We start from the raw sequence: 23,753 nt of genomic DNA on the forward strand, positions 1-23,753 counted from the left end.
AATGATTTATTAGAGTTGAACTGTGACTATCTGAGTGATTTAAAAATTGATGACACATGTAGAGACTATTTTTATTGGACAGTCAAACATTCCAGACTGATTGCTGTAATTTATTGGAACAATTACTAGGGATTTTCAAAATGGAAGGGAGATACTGTCTATTAATAATAAAGACCACTTTCATTATCATTGAACTTGGTTGGAGGAAATGTATAAGACATGTATGTAAATGCAAACTTAAATGCAGTGAAGAGTTATCTTGCTCTTGGAGAATTACCTTCCTTTTTTATTTGTTTTTTTAAAAATTTTTATACTTATTTATTCCCTTTCTGTTGCCCTTGTAGTTTTATTGTTGTAATTACTATTTTTATTGATGTCATTGTTGTTGGATAGGACAAAGAGAAATGGAGAGAAGAGGGGAAGATAGGGGATAAGACAGACACCTGCAGACCTGCGTCACAGCTTATGAAGTGACCCCCCTGCAGGTGGGGAGCCGGGGGTTAGAACCGGGATCCTTGTCGATCCCTGCACTCTGTGTCACGTGCACATGCGCTTAACCCTCTGCACTACCCGCCCACTCCCGAGAATTATCTTTCTAATTTAGATCATAAAGGAGTAGTTCTCTACTTACAGCGTATTTTTGTTTAGTTTACTTCACACACCTTATTTTACAATTGTGGTTCTCAGATGGGGTTGATTTAACCCTTTAGGGGACACTCAACGGTGTTTGGCTGTCATAGTTAGGGTGGGAATACGCTGACAGAATGCAGATGTTAGAGACCAGGGAAGCCCCTAAATATACTCAGGTACACGTCAGTCCCCAGAATGAAGAATTTGGGGGCTGTTGCTGTCATCGTCGTAATCATCATCATCGTTGTCCTCACCAGAAGGGCTTCATTGCTCCAGATTAAGCATCTCAGATAGAAGACACACACAGAGAGGGTGACACACCATGATGCCACAATTTCTTCCAGGCCGTAGTACCCCCATGTGCTGCTAGGGTCTCTAACCTGGGTCCTACACATGGCAAAGCGTGTCCCCTCCCAGTCCCCCTCCCAGCTCTCAGGACAAAGAACGACTGCCCAAAATAATCTTGTCACCAAGGTAGAGGAAGCCTAGTTGAATGAGATCTTCAACTTTTTTTTTCTTTTTGCCTCCAGGGTTATTGCTGAGACTAGGTGCACCCTCAATCCACTGCTCCTGCTCCTGGAAGCTTTTTTTTTTTTTCCCTTTTGTTGCCCTTGTTGTTTTACTGTTGTTGTGGTTATGATTATTATTGTTGTTGTTATTGTTGTTGGATAGGACAGAGAGAAATGGAGAGAGGAGGGGAAGACAGAGAGGGGGAAAGATAGACACCTGCAGACCTGCTTCACCGCCTGTGAAGGGACCCCCCCCGCAGGTGGGGAGCCAGCGGCTCGAACTGAGATCCTTGAGCCCGTCTTTGTGCTTTGTGCCATGTGCGCTTAACCCGCTGCACTACTGCCCGACTTCTGAGATCTTCAACTATTAACCCAATAAGTGGCAATCCACAGACACATAAGTCAAATTGGCAAGATTAATTAGCTGTTATTTAAAATGGACTCAATGTGTAAAAATCTAATTCTTACAATTCTTTTCAGGAACACATTCATTGCCAGAAATAATATATATAATATATATGCATATATATATATATATATATATTCAATTTAATCACACAAAACCAGAATAAACAGAAACCCCAGGGATAACACTATCTGATGGAGAATGGGAAGTCCATTTCCAATTCATATTATCCACAACATGAACTAAATGATGGGAGTCGGGCTGTAGCGCAGCGGGTTAAGCGCAGGTGGCGCAAAGCACAAGGACCGGCAGAAGGATCCCGGTTCGAACCCCGGCTCCCCACCTGCAGGGGAGTCGCTTCACAGGCGGTGAAGCAGGTCTGCAGGTGTCTATCTTTCTCTCCTCCTCTCTGTCTTCCCCTCCTCTCTCCATTTCTCTCTGTCCTATCCAACAACGACAACAACAATAATAACTACAACAATAAAACAACAAGGGCAACAAAAGGGAATAAATAAAAAATAAATATTAAAAAAAGAAAAATACTATATATATATATATATTAAATTAGTTAGTTAAATATATATAAGGAGGGGCATGAGTGATAACTCACAAGGTAAGACACACACCTGCTATGTTTCTAGCCCAAGTTTGAGCCCTTGAACCATACAGGCATCCCATGACATGAAGGGAAAATCTGGTGTTCTGGTATCTATTTCTCTCCATTTCTCTCCCTCTCCCTCTGCAATTCCTACTCTCTCTCTCTCCCCTTCTTTTCCCTCTCCTCCTCCCCTTCTCCCCTTCCTTCACTTTCTCCTTCTCTCTTTTAAAGGAAAAAAAAAATCAGTCCAGAAATGTGAAATCATTTACATGCAAGGTCTAAACTCAACAAAATAATTAAAGTTTATAAACACATATCTTCCTAAGAATTTCCATAGTTTCTTTTGAAACTAAAATTCCCAACAGAAGAAAAAAAAAACAATCCTTCCTAAAAGGTCTGTTTTTAAAGGAATCTTATTATTTGAAATAGATGGTCATACGACCAATCTGGCCTCAGCTCTGGTTCTGCCCTTTCCAGATACAGATACAGATATTTGTGAAACCTATAGAGGGCCATTGCCTTATCACTCTCTCCTCTTCTTGGGGACCCTCTTATCCAGATCACTCAGCAGTAAGACTGAAATCTTAAAAGTCTTTAGTTTCGTGGCACAAAGCACAGGCACCCGCGTAAGGATCCCGGTTCGAGCCCCCGGCTCCCCACCTGCAGGGGAGTCGCTTCACGGGCGGTGAAGCAGGTCTGCAGGTGTCTATCTTTCCCTCCCCCTCTCTCTGTCTTCCCCTCCTCTCTCCATTTCTCTCTGTCCTATCCAACAACAAAGCAACGTCAACAATGGCAATAATAACCGCAACGAGGCTGCAACAACTAGGGCAACAAAAAGGGAAAAAAATGGCCTCCAGGAGCGGTGGATTCATGGTGCAGGCACCGAGCCCAGCAATAACCCTGGAAGGGAAAAAAAAAAAGTCTTTAGTTCATCAGCCTGAGGTAACAGAGATGCTTCACGCTCGCTAATTAGAGGCCAGCAGGTAACCCATCTAACCCCTTAGATGGAAAACACATGGGTAATAAATTGTCTGGTCACACTTCCTGGCTGGAAGCTCACACATCAGCTGCCTATCCACAGAGCTCTAACCTCTTGGGTTTTCTGCTCAGGAATGTTGTGTTTTCTTTACTGGGGAGATAGGGGGAATTAATGGTTTACAGTCAACAGTAAATATATTTGTTGGTACATGTATAAAATTTCTCAGTTTTCTGCAAAAACATTCTAACTCCCCACACAGGTTATCATCCACCATCATGCACTAGGACCTGAACCTCCACCCCCTCCCAGAGTCCTTTACTTTGGTGCAATACACCAAACCCAGTCCAAGTTTTGCTGTGTTTATCCCCTTTTCTGTTCTTATTTTCCAACTTCTGCCTATGAGTCAGGAAGGTAGGAAAGCCAGAGCCACCATGCCAAACAGAAAAAGAAAGAGAGGGGCTGGGCGACAGTGCAGCGGGTTGAGCGCACGTGGGCGTAAGGATCCAGGTTTGAACCCCTGGCTCCCCACCTGCAGGAAGGGGGGTCTTCAGGAGTGGTGGAGCAGGTCTGCAGGTGTCTATCTTTCCCTGTCTGTCTCCCCCTCCTCTCTCCAGTTCTCTCTGTCCTATGTAACAACAATGACAGCAATAACAACAACAATAATAGTAAGAACCACAACAATAAACAACTAGGGCAACAAAAGGAAAAAATGGCATCCAAGAGTAGTGGATTCATAGCGCAGGCACCTAGATCCAGTGATAAACCTGGAGACAAAGAAAGAAAAAGGAGAGAAAGAAAGAAGGACGAGAAAGTGAGAAGTCAGGAAGTCAGGAGACCAGAAGCTAGAGACTGCAATGAGATGACTTTTAAAGTTCCCCAAAGTGTCTCTAATGCACTCACACAAGCACAAGGTGTGAAATGGCACTAAGCAAAGCAACAATCACTAAGTCTGTCTAGAATATATAAGACTGTATAGAAAACATCTTTCACACTTAGTCATCTTGTTTAAGTCACTGAGTTCACACTAGCATACCCTTCTTTTTCATGTTATGAGATTTTATTTGTTTGTTTGTTTGTTTTGGTGCTGGAGATTGAACCTGGGTCGCATACACACCAGGCTTGCACTCCACACTGAGTTGCTCCATCAATTCCCAACTTTCCTCTGCTATAAAGAGTATGAGAAATTAAAGAAGAATTAAACATTAGCAGAATGTGGCTGAGATTGGATACTAAAGAAGTTGTAAGATTACAAAACTATAGGCCGGGAAGTGGAACACCCAGGTGAGTGCACGTTACCAGGGGCAAGGACCACGGTTCAAGATCCAGTTCCCTACCTGTAGTGGGGGAGCTTCAGGAGTAGTAAAGCAGGGGTGCAGATCTACCAGTCTGTCTGTCTATCTACCTATCCATCGATCTATCATCTACCTATCATCTATCTACCTACCATCTATCATCTACCTATCATCTATCTACCTACCATCTATCATCTATCTACCTATCTAATCTACCTGTCATCTATCATCTATCTAATATATCTATCTAATCTATCTACCTATTTATTCTACCTATCTATCATCTATCTATGTCTCTCTCTACCTATCTAATCTATCTATCTAATCTATCTGCTTATCTAATCTATCATCTATCCAATCTATCTAATCTATCTATATATCACCTATCTATCATCTGTCTATCTATGTCTCTCTCTACCTATCTACCGAATCTATCTATCTAATCTATCTATATATCATCTATCATCTATCTATATCTCTACCTATCTAATCTATCTATATCTATATATCATCTATCTATGTCTCTCTCTACCTATCTATCTAATCTATCTATATATCATCTATCTATGTCTCTCTCTACCTATCTATCTAACCTATCTATCTAATCTACCCCTCTATTTAATATGTATATATATATATATATATATCTAATCTTTCTAATCTATTTATCTATCTAATCTATCTATCTATCTATCTATCTATCTACCAGAGCCCTTCTCAGCTCTGCCTTATGAGGCATCATGGAAACGTACACATATTCTCAATGATTTCCCATTAAAAAAAAAAACTGCTGAACCTAGCTACCAAATCATGGTATTGAATGCTGCAAAGGATCAGTGAACATTTATTAAAAATGAGTAAAGAATGGCTGAGGAAATACCTTAAAAGTGACATAGACACCTTTATGCATGAGACACTGAAGTGCCAGGTTCAATTCCCTGTACCACCATAAGCCAGAATTTAGAAATGCTCTGGCTAAAAATGATGATGAACACTATTACTATTCAACATAGTGTTGGAAATTCTTGCCATAGCAATCAGACAGAAGCAAGGAATTAAAGGGATACAGACTGGAAGAGAAGAAGTCAAACTCTCTTTGCAGATGACATGATAGCATACGTTGAAAAACCTAAGGAATCCAGCAAGAAGCTTTTGGAAATCATCAGGCAATACAATAAGGTGTCAGGCTAAAAAATTAACATTCAAAAGTCAGTGGCACTCCTTATGCAAACACTAAGTTAGCAGAAGAAGAAATCCAGAAATCAATCCCTTTTACTATAGCAACAAAAACAATAAAATATCTAAGAATAAACCTAACAAAAGAAATGAAAGACTTGTATACTAGAAATCATGAGTCACTATTCAAGGAAATAGCAAAAGACACAAAGAAGTGGAGAGATATTCCATGTTGATGGGTTGGTAGAATTAACATCATCAAAATGAATATATTACCCAGAGCCATATACAAATTTAATGCAATTCTCATCAAGATCCCACCCAATTTTTTTAAGAGAACAACAACAAAAAAAAAAAAAAACTACAAGTGTTTATCTAGAATCAGAAAAGACCTAGAATTGCCCAAGAAATATTGAGAAAAAAAGAACAGACCTCCCAGATCTCAAATTATATTATAGGGCTACTGTCATCAAAACTGCCTTGTGCTAGAACAAAAATCGACACAGTGACCAGTGGGATAGAATTAAGAGCCCAGAAAAAAAATCCCACACACCTATGGACATCTCATCTTTGACAAAGGTGACTTGACTATTAAATGGGGAAAGGAGAGTCTCTTCCACAAATGGTGTTGGAAAAGTTGGGGGATGGGGAGGGTCAGGTCCTAGAACACAATGTCAGAGGGCCTAGAGGGAGTTGAATTGTTATGTGGAAAACTGAGGAACGTTATACATGTACAAGCTATTGTATTTTACTATTGACTACAAACTATTAATTCTCCCCAATAAGGAAAAAAAGTGGAGAAAAAATAATGATACTGTAGATAAAAGAATGAATCAGATCTATTGCTGTTAACTTGAGTGAAACATATGACAGTCACCCTATTTAATAAGTCTAGCCATACAAAATTTCTGAGTTAATAAATAAATCTTGAATATCAGCAATTTTACTGGATTTAGTTTAGTAGCCCTGTAGTTTAAAAAAAAAAAAGCTTATTTAACAGAAAAACTTGAAAATCTCCTCTTACATTCCAAATTATATGTTCCAAGTTAAACCTTGTCTTCTCACTTGTATAAGGAGGGGATATTGTAGAAATAAGTTCTTCCTCACTACACATCTAAAAAGAATTGCATTCCAAGAAGAAAAAAACAAAATGAAACAATGATTTCTGGATTAACTGCAATCCTATGGAAACTGAATTGCACAAAATACTGGAAACATGACAAAGGAAACCAGCAAGCAAAGCTTGGTTCTAATTTGACCTTAATTTATGCACCAACTCTCACAAGGAACCTATCAGTTAGTGTCATTACTTGTCCTGCTTGAGAGATGTGGTAACCAAGACACAGATGATTAAGTACTTCTGCTGAGGTCACATATTTATGGATGTTGAAACAGGAAACAAATAGTGATGTTCCATTTGGCACTGTGAGTATCTAAAATACAAGGATGTCAGACACCACCAGAGATCACAAAGCTCAGTGAGGTCAAGTCTATTAATATAGATGTTAACCATTGGATTATCATAGAAAACAAATCCCTGACTAACCTGGTTATAATCATAATTAATGTTTGCAATTCTAAACTCTTTCTAAAACTACAAGAATCCCCTTGCATTCTCTTTAAGGTCCTCAGTTCTCCTAGTCCTGGAACCTCTAGGACTATGCCCATTGCTTCTGGATATTTCTTCTCTCTGGTTCCTTACCACCATTCCACCTCTGTTGGCCTCAGCCAAATCACTACTAGTGCTGTCATCCCACATTATGCCCCTACTGAATTATCACTGTGGACTGTAGCCAGAGATACCAAGCCTGAGTTATCAACCTCGAAACTCTTCAAACCTAACACCAAGTTGCAGACGCTACCGTGATTCCATCCTGGTTTCTCTAGGCAGACAACCTCATCAATGTGTCTCAGAACCTCGCCTCTCCAGTGCTCTACCGCACTAGGGAAAGACAGAAACAGGCTGGGGGTAAGGATCGATCTGCTAACACCCAAGTGCAGTGGAGAAGCAATTACAGAAGCCAGACCTTTCACCTTCTGCACCCCAAAAATAATTTTGATCCATACCATAATTTTGACAGGAGAAAGAGGATAAGAAGGCTCTGTAATCCAGCTCCAACAACACCCAGAGAGAGAGGAAGGAAAAAGCAAAGGAGGGACATTTTAGATGTAGTAATAAGGTCATGAATGGCTTGGAGGGGAAGAGAGGACTAGACTTGGAAGAAAAAGGGAACAATTATGTACAAATGTCAACAGACTGTTGTAGAGATGATGTCTAACCCATGTCTGCAACCTTGGGAGAGCCACGGTGGTTTGCAATGGAGGGATTGGGGATTCAGAACTCTGGTGGAGGGAACCGTGTGGCATGATGCCCCTGTGGACATGTCATTTTCATAAATCAATATTAAGCCACTAATAAACAAAACAGAACACTGGTACTCAACCCCTGCATTATCTTCCTCCCAAGCAGTACTCTGCCCTTGCATACACTCCTGCCTTCTTACTCAGGCCTGTCTGTCTCTTTACAGCATTTGTTCCCACTTAATGAATATGTTTGTTTGGGCTCCTCTAATTGTAGCTGTGTCTTGTGCTATAAGTGAGGTTCTCAGTTGTATCAACTATCTTTTGTAATTTTCTGAGTCATCTTTTGATTCTAGACACGAATGTGCTAAGTAGTTGATGGAATAAATTACTTTGAGAGAAATAAATAAATAAATACGCACGTGGCATAAAGGCTTAAGGATCCCAGTTTGAGCCCCCAGCTCCCCACCTGCAGGAGAGTCACTTCACAGGCGGTGAAGCAGGTCTGCAGGTGTCTATCTTTCTCTTTCCCTTCTGTCTTCCCCTCCTCTCTCCATTTCTCTCTGTCTTATCCAACAATGATGACAACAATAAAACAGCAAGGGCAACAAAAGGGAATAACTAAATATTAAAAAAATATATTTTTAAAAAATCATGTGATACTAGCACATTTTTTAAAAGTGAAAATAAACAGATAAATAATAAATAAATAAATAAATAAATAAATAATCTACTCTACCCTGGTTGATCCCACCTAAACAAAGCAAGAAGGGGAAATGTATCAAAATTGAAATTCCTAATCAACAATGAGACACAATGTTAGGAACTGGGGTCAAGTCTGAGGTCACGTTTTCTGCCTCCATGCTGGGGAGAGCATAGTGCCCCATCCACTGAGTCAAGAGTGGTTGTCACTCCTGCCTGTGTGCCTAGATCCTTCTACCACCAACCATGAATAGAAGTTTGCTTTCGGGAGTCGGGCTGTAGCGCAGCGGGTTAAGCGCAGGTGGCGCAAAGCACAAGGACCAGCAGAAAGATCCCGGTTCGAACCCCGGCTCCCCATCTGCAGGGGAGTCGCTTCACAAGCGGTGAAGCAGGTCTGCAGGTGTCTGTCTTTCTCTCCCCCTCTGTCTTCCCCTCTTCTCTCCATTTTCTCTCTGTCCTATCCAACAACGACAACAACAATAATAACTACAACAATAAAAAAACAAGGGCAACAAAAGGGAATAAATAAATAAAAATAAATATTTTTTTTAAAAAAAGAAGTTTGCTTTTCAGCTACTTTCTGCTAGAGCTGGTGCACTGAGTCATGGATGCTCACAATCTGAGGTGTGTCCAAGAAGACTGTGGCCCCAGATCAAAAACAAAAAAAAAAAAAAGTGTTTTTTTTTTTCTCCATGAAGTCCAAATAGTCTAAGCAAGGGTTGAAGCCAGGCCTGCGTTCCAATTAACACCCCACTGTGGCCAAAAAAATCCCACTGTGGAAAGGGGAAGTAGAAAAGGGTGGAAGGTTACATAGCTGGATGTGAAATGAGAACTATTTAAACACATTTACACTTGTATGGACTACTTACCAAAGTCATAGGGGAAAAAAAAAAGAAAACAAAATAGATGGGAATGGGATGTAAGACAAAATAGGATGGAAAGCATTGTCTTCAATTGTTTCCAAGAAGGTAGAACAGAAGAGGACTGTCTACAGAGCAGCACAAACTACAAGGTGGCAGGAAATATTTGAGACATTTCACTGATAGCCAGTGAGGACGCAGACACCATGTACAGCCACATACAGATATTTATTTGGAAGAGGAGAGAGACAGAATCCAGCCAAGACTGAAAAGTCTCATCTTCCTTTTTCCCTGGGGGAAAAACAAAAAAAAGTACTGATGCTCTAGAATTCTCCTCTTGGTTCAGGGTAGGGAACCCTCCTTCTGTATTCATATACACGTGTATATGGGAATCAAAATACTCAATTCAACTTGTATTTCAAATAAGCAAAAAGCATCTTGAAATTTAAATGCATCATGGTCCGGGAGGCGGCACAGTGAATAAGGTATCGGACTCTGAAGCATGAGGTCCTGAGTTCAATGCCCAGCAGCACATGTACCAGAGTGATGTCTGGCTCTTTCTCTCTCTCCTCCTATGTTTCTCATTAATAAATAAATAAAATATTTTTTAAAAAAAAGAAAGAAAAAGATTTAAATGCATCTCACAGGTTACATAGGACATATAAAAGAAAAAGAAAAAAGTCCCAAATTTTGCATAAGACATACACTGAAGAAGAAGAGGAGAAAAGATTGTATTCTTGATTTTTATTTCCTAAATCTGGTAGCCTCAGCCTGCATTCAACAGAACTCCCTTGAGTAATTTCTGTCTCCATCCTGTGACCTTCAACTGACAGCCTTTCAGATACTTTTCAGAATGCCTGCAGCTCTGCTGAAGACACAGTAACTTCTTTGAGCTCACATGTCCCTTCCTGTTTAGTCCAGAAGCCCATTAGCCCATTTCAAGCCTCTGATATCACCTTGTATTTGCATCAGAGTCTCTGTCCTTGGGCCACTCTCCCAGACATACTGAGAGCAGTGTAAGGAGAACAGTGGGTTGCTGCACAGATAACCCTGAGGTTCGAAAACTCAGGTGGGAGAGAGGAGGCAGGAAGCGAGACAGAGTCAGCTGTTAACAAAGTGTCTGCCAGTGGGAAATCCACATTGGCCATCCTGGATCATCCAGATTCAGCCCTGTTCCTATCTATTACGGGATTCTCACAGACGGAAGTAGGCACTGGATACACACTTCAGGACGCACCTCTCTGTGACTGTGCAGGCTAGTGACTCCTCTGGATATTTTTGACACAAGTGAGAGCACCTTGTTGCTCCAGCACCTATTTCTAACTTCAAAACATCATCATGGAAGGGTTCCTTGCAGTTGCCACCTTGACAACCACAATTCCCCCACCTTGCTTCTAATCTCACACTGACCCTTGAATTAGCATCGGAGGAACTGTCTTCCGTACAGAATGAGAAGAGACTATGAGATCACCAGAGGCACTCTGACTCCAGCTCCCAATACAGAATTCAAACTTTAATCTGATTTGACACAGTTATTTGGTGAATCTGAGCACTTGACATGAAACTGATGATTAAAGCGGAACTAAGGGATTTGGGCCTGTCTTTGTGAAGAAGGTAAAAAATCATTAATAATGACTTGGAGGAATTCAATTTGCTTCTCCTTCTACACATCCCACACAAGAAACTGCACTGTAGACATTTGGCAATGTACTGGGTTCCAAATCCAGGATGAGAACAAGAGATAACTAGAGAGAGAGAGGGAGAGAGAGAGGTGATTAAAGTACTTTCCTCACCAAGTTGGTAGTGAGTGTACAATTTGTATTTTTTTAACCCATCTCCCCAGCCAATATGGTTAAAGGAGTTATAGAAAACAGTGAAATAGGATCATTTTACCTCTTGAAAAAAAATCCTTACAAATAGTAAGTTATGATGAAATGGTAGTAGATACTACTTTAGAGAGATGTACTCTAAGAGAAAAACAGCATATGTTCTATGATTTATTTTGAAGTACATGTTACCTAATTCATTTTTTTAAATTAATTATCATGGCTTAAAAAAAAAAAAAACAGCTTACACTGACCATTCTTTGTAAGGTCAATGGCAGCTTGGGAGTGAGCAGAACTCTGCTACTGAAAATATTCAAGTGCATTTCGATGTTCCTAATGCTGGAAAGAGAACACCATTCACCCACAGAGAATACGTGTCAGTATTTCTGTGATTTGAGTTGGTCTTTATCTGTTGTCACACATTCTCAGATCTGTTCACTGCTGGAGGTTATCTGATAAAAGCAAATTAACTATCTTTGGTAAGTTGTTTTTTGTTTTTTAACTCCAAGCCCAAGAAACATTAAGGTTCAAGGATTAAAGAATCACATTCCTTACCTCCACTTCCTGTCAACACTAGGAAATGAGGTGGTTGTTATAAGGAACAACTAACTTTGGGGCTGCTAGCCATGAAGTGTTTCTCTGCTTCCTGAGGAAAGAGTTCATAGTTTCGTGAACCTCATGCAACCCATAGAATGGGGTGAGGGTGGCATATGCAGAAGTCCTAAACTCACAGGACTATTTTTATAGGAGTCCTCCCACTCTTTGTCTGACATCATTATGCCCCCAAGAGGGAGCATATGAAGAGGCCTCAGATCAACAGAGAAATGTTGTTCTGCCAACCTTATTGAGACTTGAGGTCTTGAATTTTGACCTTAGGCAAGTTATATAAAGTCTTGGGACTCCATCCTATAAAATAGAAATAATTCTACCTGCTCCTCCTACCTTCACAGGGTAGCTGGAAGGACAGACTGTTGAGATCATCAATTTACAAGTAATCAAAAGGTAAAAGTTAAGATAGTTTTTGGTGTTCATATCATAGGTATTATCACCCTGAAAACAGTATTGACATTTAATAATTTTATTAGTGAATGTGTATATAATTAACTGTCCCCATATTCATACCCCCCAATTTGTTCCTATACTTAGTGACTATTCCTCCAGCCAGAAATACTCTGCCTGATGGCACTATTACTAGCTTCCTCTTCTCCCTCAACGTTTCCTTCAACACCGTCTTCTCAACGAGAACTCTTCTGATCATTATTATCCAAATAACACCCACCAGTCCTCGCCCCCGGCATTCCTGATACTCCATGTACGTCTGTGAGTTTCCCTATAGAATTTATTTCAAAGTCAATTATACTTAATGCAATTATGATTGAAGTAGTATATTAAACTGACATAACAAATATGTAATTTATTCTGTGTGGGATCTGCTGTCTGCTTCTATCATGACAGCAGGAGAGGTTTATCTGCTTTGCTTATTAAAATATACTAAACCAGGGCCAGACAGTATGCGCCTGGTTAAGCACTCACATTACAGCCCACAAAGACTGAGATCCAAGCCCCCGGTCCCTACCTACTGGGGGAAAGCTCCAGGAGTGATGAATCAGGGTTGCAGATGTCTCTCTGTCTTACTCTCTCTCTCTCTCTCCCTTCTCAATTTCCCTGCCTCTATCAAATAATAAATAATAACAAATATTAAAAAAATAAAAGATACTGCAAAAATGAGCATTTAAATATAATTTCTATAGCTAGGGAGATGGCATAATAGTTATGCAAAAGATCTTTTAAAATTTTATTATCTTTATTTATTTATTGGATAGAGACAGAAAGTGAGAAGAAAGAGGGAGACGGAGAGGTAGTGAGACAGACAGATACTTGCAGTCCTGCGTCTCCACTCATGAAGCTTTCCCACTACACGTAGGGACGAGGGGCTTGAACCTGGGTCCTTGCACTACAATGGGTACACTTAACCAGGTGCACCACTGCTTGGCCTCCCATGCAAAATATTTTTTTTATGCCCAAGGCTCTGAAGTCTCAGGTTCAATCCCCAGCACTACCATAAAAACAGAATTGGTCTATGCTCGTCTCCTTCTATCTGTATCTTTCTTTCATTAAAATATGTAAACAGGTATTTAATAAAAACTACTTTCTAAATTAAATAATTAGTTGTAATGAGTCTGTGGTTATCCTTTGCACACAGCTTTATAATCTCCATGTTCCTTAGCCTAGAAGCTATGACCAGTCACCATCAATGGGTTCTAAGCACTTCTCAGATAATGTGGATTGTCCTTAGCTCTCTCTAAATACTCAACAAATTTGTATAAACTTTCCTTATCTTGTTTCCTTTGTTTAGAAGGCCCATTCTCCAAAGTTACTCATTTCAAATCCTATTTGTCTTTCCAGTTCAAAATATTGTTTCCTCTAAGAAGTTTTACTGATTTTCAAACAAGGCCTTTAACATCAGCCTCTAGCATGGCCCTTCCACACATAAATCCATTAGGGGTGCCTCAGAAAAGTAGTGCGGACTGAGTGACTTAAATACAAGTTCATTTTCTCACAGTTTTGAAGGCCAGAAATCTGAGGGTAAGGTATTGGCAAGGACTAGTGTCTCTGGAGTTCTCACTCCTTGGCTGTAGTCTTCTTTGTGTTTTCACAATTTGTTTTTGTTGTTGTTGTTTTTCCTCTATGTGCAACTGTGTCCAAATCTGCTTTTAAGGATACCAATCATTGGATAAAGGCCCACACTCAAGACCTCATCTTAACTTGATTACATGCTTCAAGATCCTATCTACAAATATAGTCATATTCTGAGATACTGGAAGTTAGGACCTCCGTGTATGAATTTGGAAGGGTGAACTGAATTCAGCTCTTAGTTAATACATACCCCTGAAAGTCCCCCCCCACCCCCGCCAGGACCTTTCAGTCTACTTCAGGATCCAAAGTCCCTCTAGAACAAACACTGGATCACATCCATTTTTGTAAGCCCCAAGCAAAGTAGCATAACTTCAGATCGGGCTGCCTCTTAAAACCTGTTGTACGGATCACATTTTTCAACTGCAGTCTCACAGAAACTAGCCTATGATGAAGGTAGTCGGGTCTTTCTCCTTCCTGAATCTCTGAACCACTCATGAAATCAACAGAATCTCCCTAAACTTATTTCAGCCTTATTCCTGTTCCTTACTCCTTTCTCCCATTTTTTTTTCTCCTAAGTATTATATCCCAGTCAGGAAAAATTACTTCTTCAATTTTTTTTTTCTAAACTAAAATTTCATTATGCTTAACAGTGAGCATCCTTGTAGTAGTTTTCCATAAGGAAAATCTTGTGTAAGCACTCATGTTATAGTTAAATAGAGAATGATGATGAAAATTTAGGTTTTTTTTTTTTCCTTCCTCCGGGCTTATCTCTGGGACTCAGTGCCTGCACTACAAATCTACTGCTTCTAAAGGCCTTTTATTTTTTTTTTCCATGTTATTGGCTAGGACAGAGAGAATTTGAAAGGGAAGGGGAGATAGAAAGAAAGACATTTGCAGACCTGCTTCACTGCTTGTTAAGCAACCCCCTTGCAGGTGGGGATCCAGGGGCTCGAACCAGGATCCTTACATGAGTCCTTGCATTTCATACTATGTGTGCTTAACCCGGTACACTAACACCTAAACAATGACATTCTACCTAAAGAATGGTATAGCTGATTGTTCCAGATTAGCATCTGTCTAATTTGTCATTAGTGCTTGCTGATTTTGACACACGATACCCCTGACAATCTGCCTGTATTTCAACTACAGCATTTCAAAGCTCTCTTCAAACCATTAGAGTTGTGCATTTCAGTCAAATGTGAAATGTTGTCAATGCAGAGTTCCAACTTGACAAAACATTGGCTGAGAGAACTCTAGAAACATGTGAGGGAAAAGTAGAAATAGTAAATATGGTGAACCTGGAAATAAAGATTTCTTATTTTCCAGAAAACGAGTAACTATCACAGACTGGATTAAAGATTGTAGATATAAGAATGCAGTCCTTGATCAAATCTTCAGTCAAATGTTATGAATAAAACTTCAGTCCCATTTTCCTACTACAAGGAAGGACACAGACTATCAGTGACAGTTAAGAGAACTGAGACAACCTATTGGTAAAACAACCACCGCTTGAAAGCATGTATTTTAGGAACAATGTCATTAAACAATTCTCTCTGAAACAAGAACAACCCCAAAGCTCCAAAATTAAGTTAAAATATTTATGATGTAAATTTTAAGAGTAGGAGGGAAAAAAATATATAAAAACAGACATAGTGGTCTGGGAGGTGGCACAGTGGTAAAGCTTTGGACTCTCAAGCATGAGATCCGGAGAGTTCGATCATCCCTGGCAGCACAAGTGCCAAAGTGATGTCTGGTTCTTTCTCTCTCCTCCTATCTTTCTCATAAATAAATAAAATCTTAAAAAAAAAAAAAAACAGACATAAAAAGAGTACAGAATGGGATTCTCACACAAACATGGGCCTAGACCTCTAATAGATCCCTCTCATCACTGTCACTGGTCATCTCCACCAGGAACAACATAATGGACCCCTCTGTGGGCCCCTGTTGGACCTGGCCCTCAATGTTAATCAACAATGGTAGGGAATGTTCCATCCTCTGAAGGGAGATTGGATAGCATATTCTGCCTATCACCCGAGTATGATGAGTCCTGAAATTGGCGCAGCCTAGAATGTTCCTATTCTTGATCAGGGAATGTAAGTTCAGACCTACAGGGATGCAGAGGTTACATAGGCTCCTGTGCTGACTATGGGCCCCACATCAGGTCAATGAGGTTTATAGTTAACAATATTTATATACTTTTCCCATATTTGGGAGCTACTCTCTTCCCTGATACAGCTTTCTGGTCCTTTTTCCAATTGTGACACCATCCCCCCAGACAATAGCTTAGGTCACCTGCATATTGGATGCCAGGCGCAGGCAAAAACTAGTAAAGTCATACGCCACTCGGAATATACCTAAAATAGACCTACTAGCTTTTTCCAAAATGGAGACCCCAAATCTTCATCCACAATATTCTTGTCTTTAGGTTCATGATTAGTCAACAATTTTCTCTGCTTTATATCTTAACTCTTTTCAGCCACCATGTTCCAGATGTTACCATGATGCCAATCGGACCTCTCTCAGCAGACAACCCCACCAATGTGTCCTGGAGCCCCACCTTCCCAGAGCCCTGCCCCACTAGGGAAAGAGAGAGGCAGACTGGGAGTATGGATCGACCTGCCAATGCCCATGTTCAGCGGGGAAGCAATAAGAGAAACCAGACCTTCCAACTTCTGCACCTCATAATGTCTCTGGGTCCAGACTTCCAGAGGGATAAAGACTAGGAAAGCTATCAGGGGAGGGGATGGGATATGGAGTTCTGGGGATGGGTACTGTGTGGAATTGTACCCCTTTTATCCTATAGTCTTGTCAGTTTTAATTTTATAAATAAAAACTTAGATAAATAAGTAACTCACATACTGCTTTAAGGTTATCAGTTAAAGGAGAAAGAGAAAGGGATGAGGAGGTGGTGGAGGAGGAGGAGGGAAAGGAAGAGGAGGAGAAGGAGGAAAAGAAGGAAAGAATGGGGTAGATGAAGTGATAGGACTCCTAGACGTAATAGTGAATGGTGAATCTGAGAAGTTTGAGCTTCTCTATAAATTTGATTCATACTTCAAAACTTACTTTCAGCTTATGGAAGTCATGGGTTTTCCAAACCATTTACTTGGGTCCTTGGATTGTACAGAGCACAGAAAGCACCCCAACAATACTATCAGAAAAGAAGGTCACAGAATAAACCACTGCTATGAGAAACCATGGTTCTCCGATCAGTCTGTCTTCTACCTGCTGAAGTAGAAACACTCTGTCCTTTCAAGAGGTCCCAGGAAGACAGCAGTGAACACCCACAAGACATTGTGATGTCGAAAACAAACACACTCCCTTGGGTTACACTATGTCATTCTCCAAATATCTTACAAGAGGCAATATATAAAACACAGTAACCATGAACAGACTATTAAAAATAGAGTCTTACCTCATTCAAAAAAAAAAAAGTGGAAAAATTGACTACTTTTTCTCAAACCATTAGAGAGATGAGGAGATTGTCCTGAATTGTCTAAATAATTTTGTCTTAGTAAACTCAATTTTCTGTCCTTAGGAAGCTGATGACCTCCATGGCAAATGCTAGGAGCTGTAGTTATTAGCATTGTCCAACACTAGAAAACTTGCTGGGTTCCATTCCTCATATATTAAGCATCACTGGTTCTTTTTTTTTCCTTTCTTTATTATTATTTTGATTAGTGATTTAGTATTTATTTACAAAAATTATGAGATAACATGGATATAATTCCACACTGTTCCTACCATCAGAGTTCTGTGTCACCATTGTGAACTGCAATGATTCTCCCAAGATCATAGATATGGATTGACTATTATTTCTATAACTTTCTGCCTATACTAATATATATTTGCCCATTTTTTCCTATGGTCCTGCCTCCTCTTCCTAAGCATGTTAGCTGTTGGGCTCAGGCAAAAATTAGTAAAGTCATGGGCCCCTTGGAATATGCCTAAAATAGACCAACTAGCTTTTTCCAAAATAAAGACCTCAAATCTCATCTGCTATAATCTTACATTTAGGTTCCTGATTATTAAACAATTTATTCTGCTTTATATCTTACTGCTTTTCAGCCACCAACTTACAGATGCTACCATGATGCCAACCTGACTTCCCTTGGCAGATAACCTAACCAATGTACCCAGGAAGCCCACCTCTCTAGAGCCCTGCCCCACTGGGGAAAGATAGAAACAGGCTGGGAGTATGGATAGACCCTCAAACCTCATGTCCAGTGAAAAAGCTATTTCAGAAGCCAAACCTTCCACCTTCCTCAGCCCATAAAGAAATTTTGTCCATATTCCCAGAGTGGTAAATGTTAGGGGAGGATGACCAGAGGGCTCTGAACTCCAGTTGCATTACTGCTTCTTGACAGAAGAGAACACCACCCAAGAAATCTATCAGGAAACAACCAAAAAGATGGAAAGATCTGCTTACAAAATTGTATACCCAACTGCTACAATATTTCTTCCTTCTACTTAGCAAATTTCAGTAAGCTCTTGGTAAGCAAAGCAATTGGATTATTAAGAGATTCCCCATTAGTGCTTTCAAAAACATGGAAACAAGCAAAAATCAAAACAAAACAGAGAATTCATATAATGAGCAATCTATAGATCAAATCCTGCTAGCTAGAAAGCTCCAACAGAGAATTATACCCAGTGTAATGAAATAACAGTAATAGGGACCAAGTTGGTGACACATCAAGTTGACGGTACACGTTACCATGCATTAGGACCCAACTTCAAGTCCCAGATCCCCAACAGCAAAGGGAAAGCTTCACCAGCAGTGAAGCAGGTCTGTGGAGATCTCTCTTTGCCTCTCTATCTCTCCCTCCACTTTCAATTTCTCTCTATCCTATGAAGTAAAGTGAAATAAAAAGGCTAGTTATTAGTCAGTGGAAATTTTTGTTGAAGGTAAAAATATATACTTCTGGAATCTCTTGTCCAGACCACAAATTACTTTACAAGTGACAATTAATTAGGACCCACAACACATGCACAAGGTACTTCTAACCTATATTGTAGCAAAACCTCACTGAGCTTGGTTATTCAGAGAGAGGGGGAGAAGGGACATTTAGCATGGAGCATTTGTACTTAGGGATTTTATAAGAAATTTTACAGGAGTCGGGCGTTAGCGCAGCAGGTTAAGTGCACATAGCACAAAGTGCAAGGACAGGCATAAGGATCCTGGTTCGAGCCCCCAGCTCCCCACCTGCAGAGGAGTCGCTTCACAAACAGTGAAGCAGGTCTGCTGGTGTCTATCTTTTTCTCCCCGTCTGTCTTCCCCTCCTCTCTCCATTTCTCTCTGTCCTATCCAACAAGGACATTAACAACAACAACTACTACAACAATAAAACAACAAGGGCAACAAAAGAGAATAAATAAATAAGTAAATATTTAAAAAAAGAGAAATTTTACAACAGATAGAGATCACCTAGCCACAGTGTGGAGAAAGACCTTCCTTTTTCCTAAGCACTTAGAGAAATAGTGTGAGTGAAAGATAGGAAGGAAGGAAGGAAGGAAGGAAGGAAGGAAGGAAGGAAAGAAGGAAGGAGAAGAGAGAAAGAAAGAGAAGAGGAAGAAAGAAAGGAAGGGAGGGAGAGGGAGAAAGAAAGAATCCACTGGGAGTTGTGCATACAAACAGGTGCCCAGAGAAAAACTTGGCAGGAAAAAGAGACAACTCCATTAGCCTACATAAGATGTTCGAATTTAAGCTAAGGAAATACACATCAATAAGATCTTTCAATCGCAAGAATTCAGTCCAGACTATTTGATCCAGTAGTTAGTTTCCACAGTGGGCAGATTGGTATCTGAATTGGGGTGAATTACACTCCTGAAGGGGAAATTAAGAAGTTTCATTCAACCACAAGTGGCTAAGACGTATTGAATATTCACTGTGAGCCAACACATATGTACATTAACATGCAATTCTCACAAAACTCCAGGAAGGAGTTTAGCCCCCTTTCACAGAGGAGGAAAGTAAGCACAGAGAAGCTAAGTGATTTGTCTAGGGTCACACAGCTGGCAAATAATTCAGGGATTTGAACCCAAACTCTGGGTCCAAAGCTCGTCTCCTAACTATCCAACTACATAGTATGTGAAAATATATGGATATATATTTCATCATGCTTGCTTCATAGTGTTTGTTTCAGGAGGTAAGTCAATTATCCCTAATGATCCAGGGTCCTTAGTTTTCTTCCTCAACTGTCAACTCTGTCCTTGAATGGACTTCATTGGGATTCTTTCTCTTTACAACCCCCCCTCCCCGCCTCATTTCTATCCTACATAACTCTTAGCCATCCTTGCATGTGGCCTTTCGACATCACTGCAGCACATCCCAGAGGAAACATCCAGTGAAATTATGCCCTGAAGTTTGCTTTATTAGGTAAATTTCTTCTTCCCTTTTTGCCTCTGTCCCAGAAGAGAGGACAATGTAGAGAATAGGAACTGTGAGTATACTAACAAAAGGTTTCATTTTTGAAATTGTTGCTTGTTCAATAGGCAGGGTGGCAATGAGTTACAGATTTCTTAGACTGGAGATTCATATCCAATAGATAGAAATCAAAAAAAGCTGGATGTGAGTCACCTCTCCTAAGGATGACTCAGGCAATCTCCAGTGACATATTTGGGGAAAAAAAGAATAGGCTTAGAAAATTCCTTAAAGTAACTTCATATCAATGTCTATAAGGGCCTTGGGCATCAAGCTCTTTTATCTGTACTTGATAGAGATGTAATACATCTTTATTATCCAATTTAAAACTAATATTTTAGGTGATGACAGGTTAAGGAGACTAGATCCACAGAACTGGAACTGGGAATTATCAACTGGAAAAATCTAATCCAGCTTGACTGATGGTTGGAAGGAAGAATGTGAGGTTGAGTTAACATTTTGGAAAGCCAGTTCATCAGTTGTAATATGTCAATTTCAAGGGGGGAAATAATGTGTCAAAAAATGACATGTTTCAGTTAGAAAGAAGGAAAAAAAATACCAAAAGAGAAATTTCCAGAGAAAATTCTTCAACCTATTTTTATTTTTGTTCTATTTTAATAGGGCATGAGGGTAGGGTAGGGCCTCACACATGCACAATTTCACAGTTTTAAGTCACTATTTTATTCAGAAAAAGAGACAGGGAGGGACAGAGACAGAGAGGAGAAAAAAAAAAAGAAAGAAACATGCTGTTGGTTTCCTCCAGTACTTGATGATCCCCACATGTGGGGCCGGACATAAGTGAATCCACATATCCCTTGTGAACCAATCACATGATGACATATATGCCCAACCTGCTGAGTTACCTCTCTGGCACTCAAACTGTTCTTAGAGAAAAATCAAATTTCAGCCTATAATAAGTAAGGTCAAATTCTTAGAGAACTACATGCAGTTAAGGTTAATCATAATGATACTTTACTTCTCAAGTCTCTTTCAACTTCAGATATCAAAGAGCTTTTGGTCCAGTTCACTTTTATCACTTTCTGTTCTATCAGCTAACCACGACTGTCCACTAGAATTTGAATTCCAGGGGTTCAGGAAACCTACCTGAGGGCCACTTTAGAAACATTGGAAGTTGCTAAGGTTGCCTTGGAATTTCAATGCACTGTGTTCTCTAATCAGTTCCCAGAAGTCTTAGGCTCATTTCACTCTGAATACTTTAACCATTGTAACCCAAGTAGGGAAAATGCTATATTTCATCACCACCTGTGTCACAAGGCCTTCTAAGAGCCAAACACCAAACACAATAGATATAAGCGAACTAAATACATAAACACATGGAATACATAGGGCTGACATATATATGTTTCTCTCTCTCTCTCTCTCTCTCTGTCTCTGTCTCTCCACCCCCCCGCCCCCAGGTGTGTGTGTGTGTGTGTGTGGTGTGTGTGTGTGTGTGTGTGTGTGTGTGTGTGTGTGTGTGTTTGGACTTCAGTCAGGTCTGTTGATTCATTGCATCATATCTCATTGGGATACAAAACCTTATTTTTGCTCACAGCAAATACTCTCAGTTTATTTCTTGTGTAAAGAGAGGAACACACAGACTAAAGTCTGATCATCAAGAGTTCAGAATCCCTGCATCTTTTCTACTCCTTCTGAGGTCAGGAAGTTCTTTGGTAAACTTATCAAGATGGATTTCAGCCACGAGCCAGTCATTCTTTATATTTTGGATCTCATGTAATCTCACGTCAAAATGATCACCTCATTCAGAAATATTGAGAACACTTCAGCCAGCAAAAGTTAATGGAACAGTGTGAAAAGAATGGAAGATAATTTCAGAAAGAGAAAAGAGAAGGAATGGGAACTGAGAATGGAAATGGGAATGAGAGAAGGGAGGGGAGAAGCTAACTGAAGCATAGCCTTGATTGAAGGTCTGAATCTCTGCCAATTCAAGAGATGCTGCTGTTGTTTTTTAAGGCTATGTTTCATTAAGACCAGGAGTTGGGCAAAGTTCCCTCCTGATCACTGGGCCAATATGCTTCTCAGTTCTTGCTACCACTGGGGTGGAGAAGGGAGGGTGTAGTTGGCAGCAGAGTTTAGACAAATTTTCATTTCATTGTGGAAGATTCATGCTTGTTCAACTTCACTCCATCCTCAGTTTCAATCTGTTTCAGTTAATAACCTTTTTATCCTCTCTGTCTCTCTCTCTCTCTCTCTCTCTCTCTCTCTCTCTCTGATGAAAGGGAGCAAGAAAAAGATAAAAATAGAAAGCAAGAGAAAATACAAGTCAAGGAAGGGCCTATTTCAGGGTCTTCCCAGTCCCTTTTGAAAGTGGAAAGTTCCCTATTGGGTGCAGAAAGAATTAGAATTTAGATTCAACTATTTATTGAGACCACTGTTTGAAACAGAGTGATTAAAATAAAGTTAGGGTTTTTACACATAAAAACTCTACATGAGGCAGAAGTCAGCATGAGCAGAATTATCTCAATTGGTATTCAAACACTGAGCTTTTATTTATAAAATGTCCCTTTTAGAACTGTATATATATATATATATATATATATATATATATATATATATATATCAGATTTTTCAATGTCTTGGACCTTGAAAGAATGCTAATAGAATACTGCAGCCTAGACCAGCTGGAGTCAGTAGCTTTGCCTCTGAGGTGCCTTAAGATCCTTGACCAAATGGAATCACAGCAAGCCCTATTTTGCATTTAGCAGTCTGTTTGCCAGTGGGGCAAAACTATCTCTATTGCAAGAGGGCTCTACCCACCCCCACTCCATGCAATCTGCAAACCACAAAAAGAAAGACAGCAAACCTGGAAAATTTAAATCTCATCTTGGAAGCTGACGCTAGCAACATTTGCAATATTCAACAACAACAAAAACAGAAATCGAAGCAAAGTAGGACTAAGCAAAGTAAGACTTAAGTCAAAACCAGAACCAATTGCCCAAGCACCTTATCAGGTAGGATCCCAGCTTTGAGATGGAGGCCAAATGAATGGAATAAGTGAGCTATAAAATCAGATCCCAGACGCACGCAAATCCACCCTTCTCAGGTTCGGATTCATTTGTCAAAGGTCTGCTGCATTTGGAATTATAAGACTTAAAAATGCTAACTATTGACTTCATTTTCCCTAAAAGTCTCAGTAGATATGTGTATAACTCTGCAAATATACATCCCAAATAAATTAGGAAATGGTATAATTAGTTTAGCATGCCAGTTGCAATCATGTGAACAGAGAAGAAGAAAGATCTAACTGCCTTTTGCCTGTTTCTGGATATTAAACAAGGAATTGAAAGGACTCCATGGGGGTTTACTCTACTAATGGCTTTTACTTTGGAAATAAAAGCTTTTCCATGATGATCAAATATGACCAAAATCAATTTGGCTGGGTCTCTGAATTGTAGAAC

At 39.9% G+C, this 23,753-nt stretch overlaps 1 long non-coding RNA gene across 1 annotated transcript in view; it reads right to left on the reverse strand.

Annotated features, from left to right (window-relative positions):
• The window catches only part of LOC132541695 (uncharacterized), a 95,557-nt gene that overhangs the window by 59,824 nt on the left and 11,980 nt on the right, over positions 1-23,753 (reverse strand). The window contains exon 2 of the long non-coding RNA XR_009552794.1: positions 11,641-11,731. This is a non-coding gene — a long non-coding RNA (uncharacterized LOC132541695). The remainder of the gene's footprint in view (positions 1-11,640; positions 11,732-23,753) is intronic.

Source organism: Erinaceus europaeus, chromosome 12 (genome assembly GCF_950295315.1).
Source record: "Erinaceus europaeus chromosome 12, mEriEur2.1, whole genome shotgun sequence".
Classification (NCBI taxonomy): Eukaryota; Metazoa; Chordata; class Mammalia; order Eulipotyphla; family Erinaceidae; genus Erinaceus; species Erinaceus europaeus.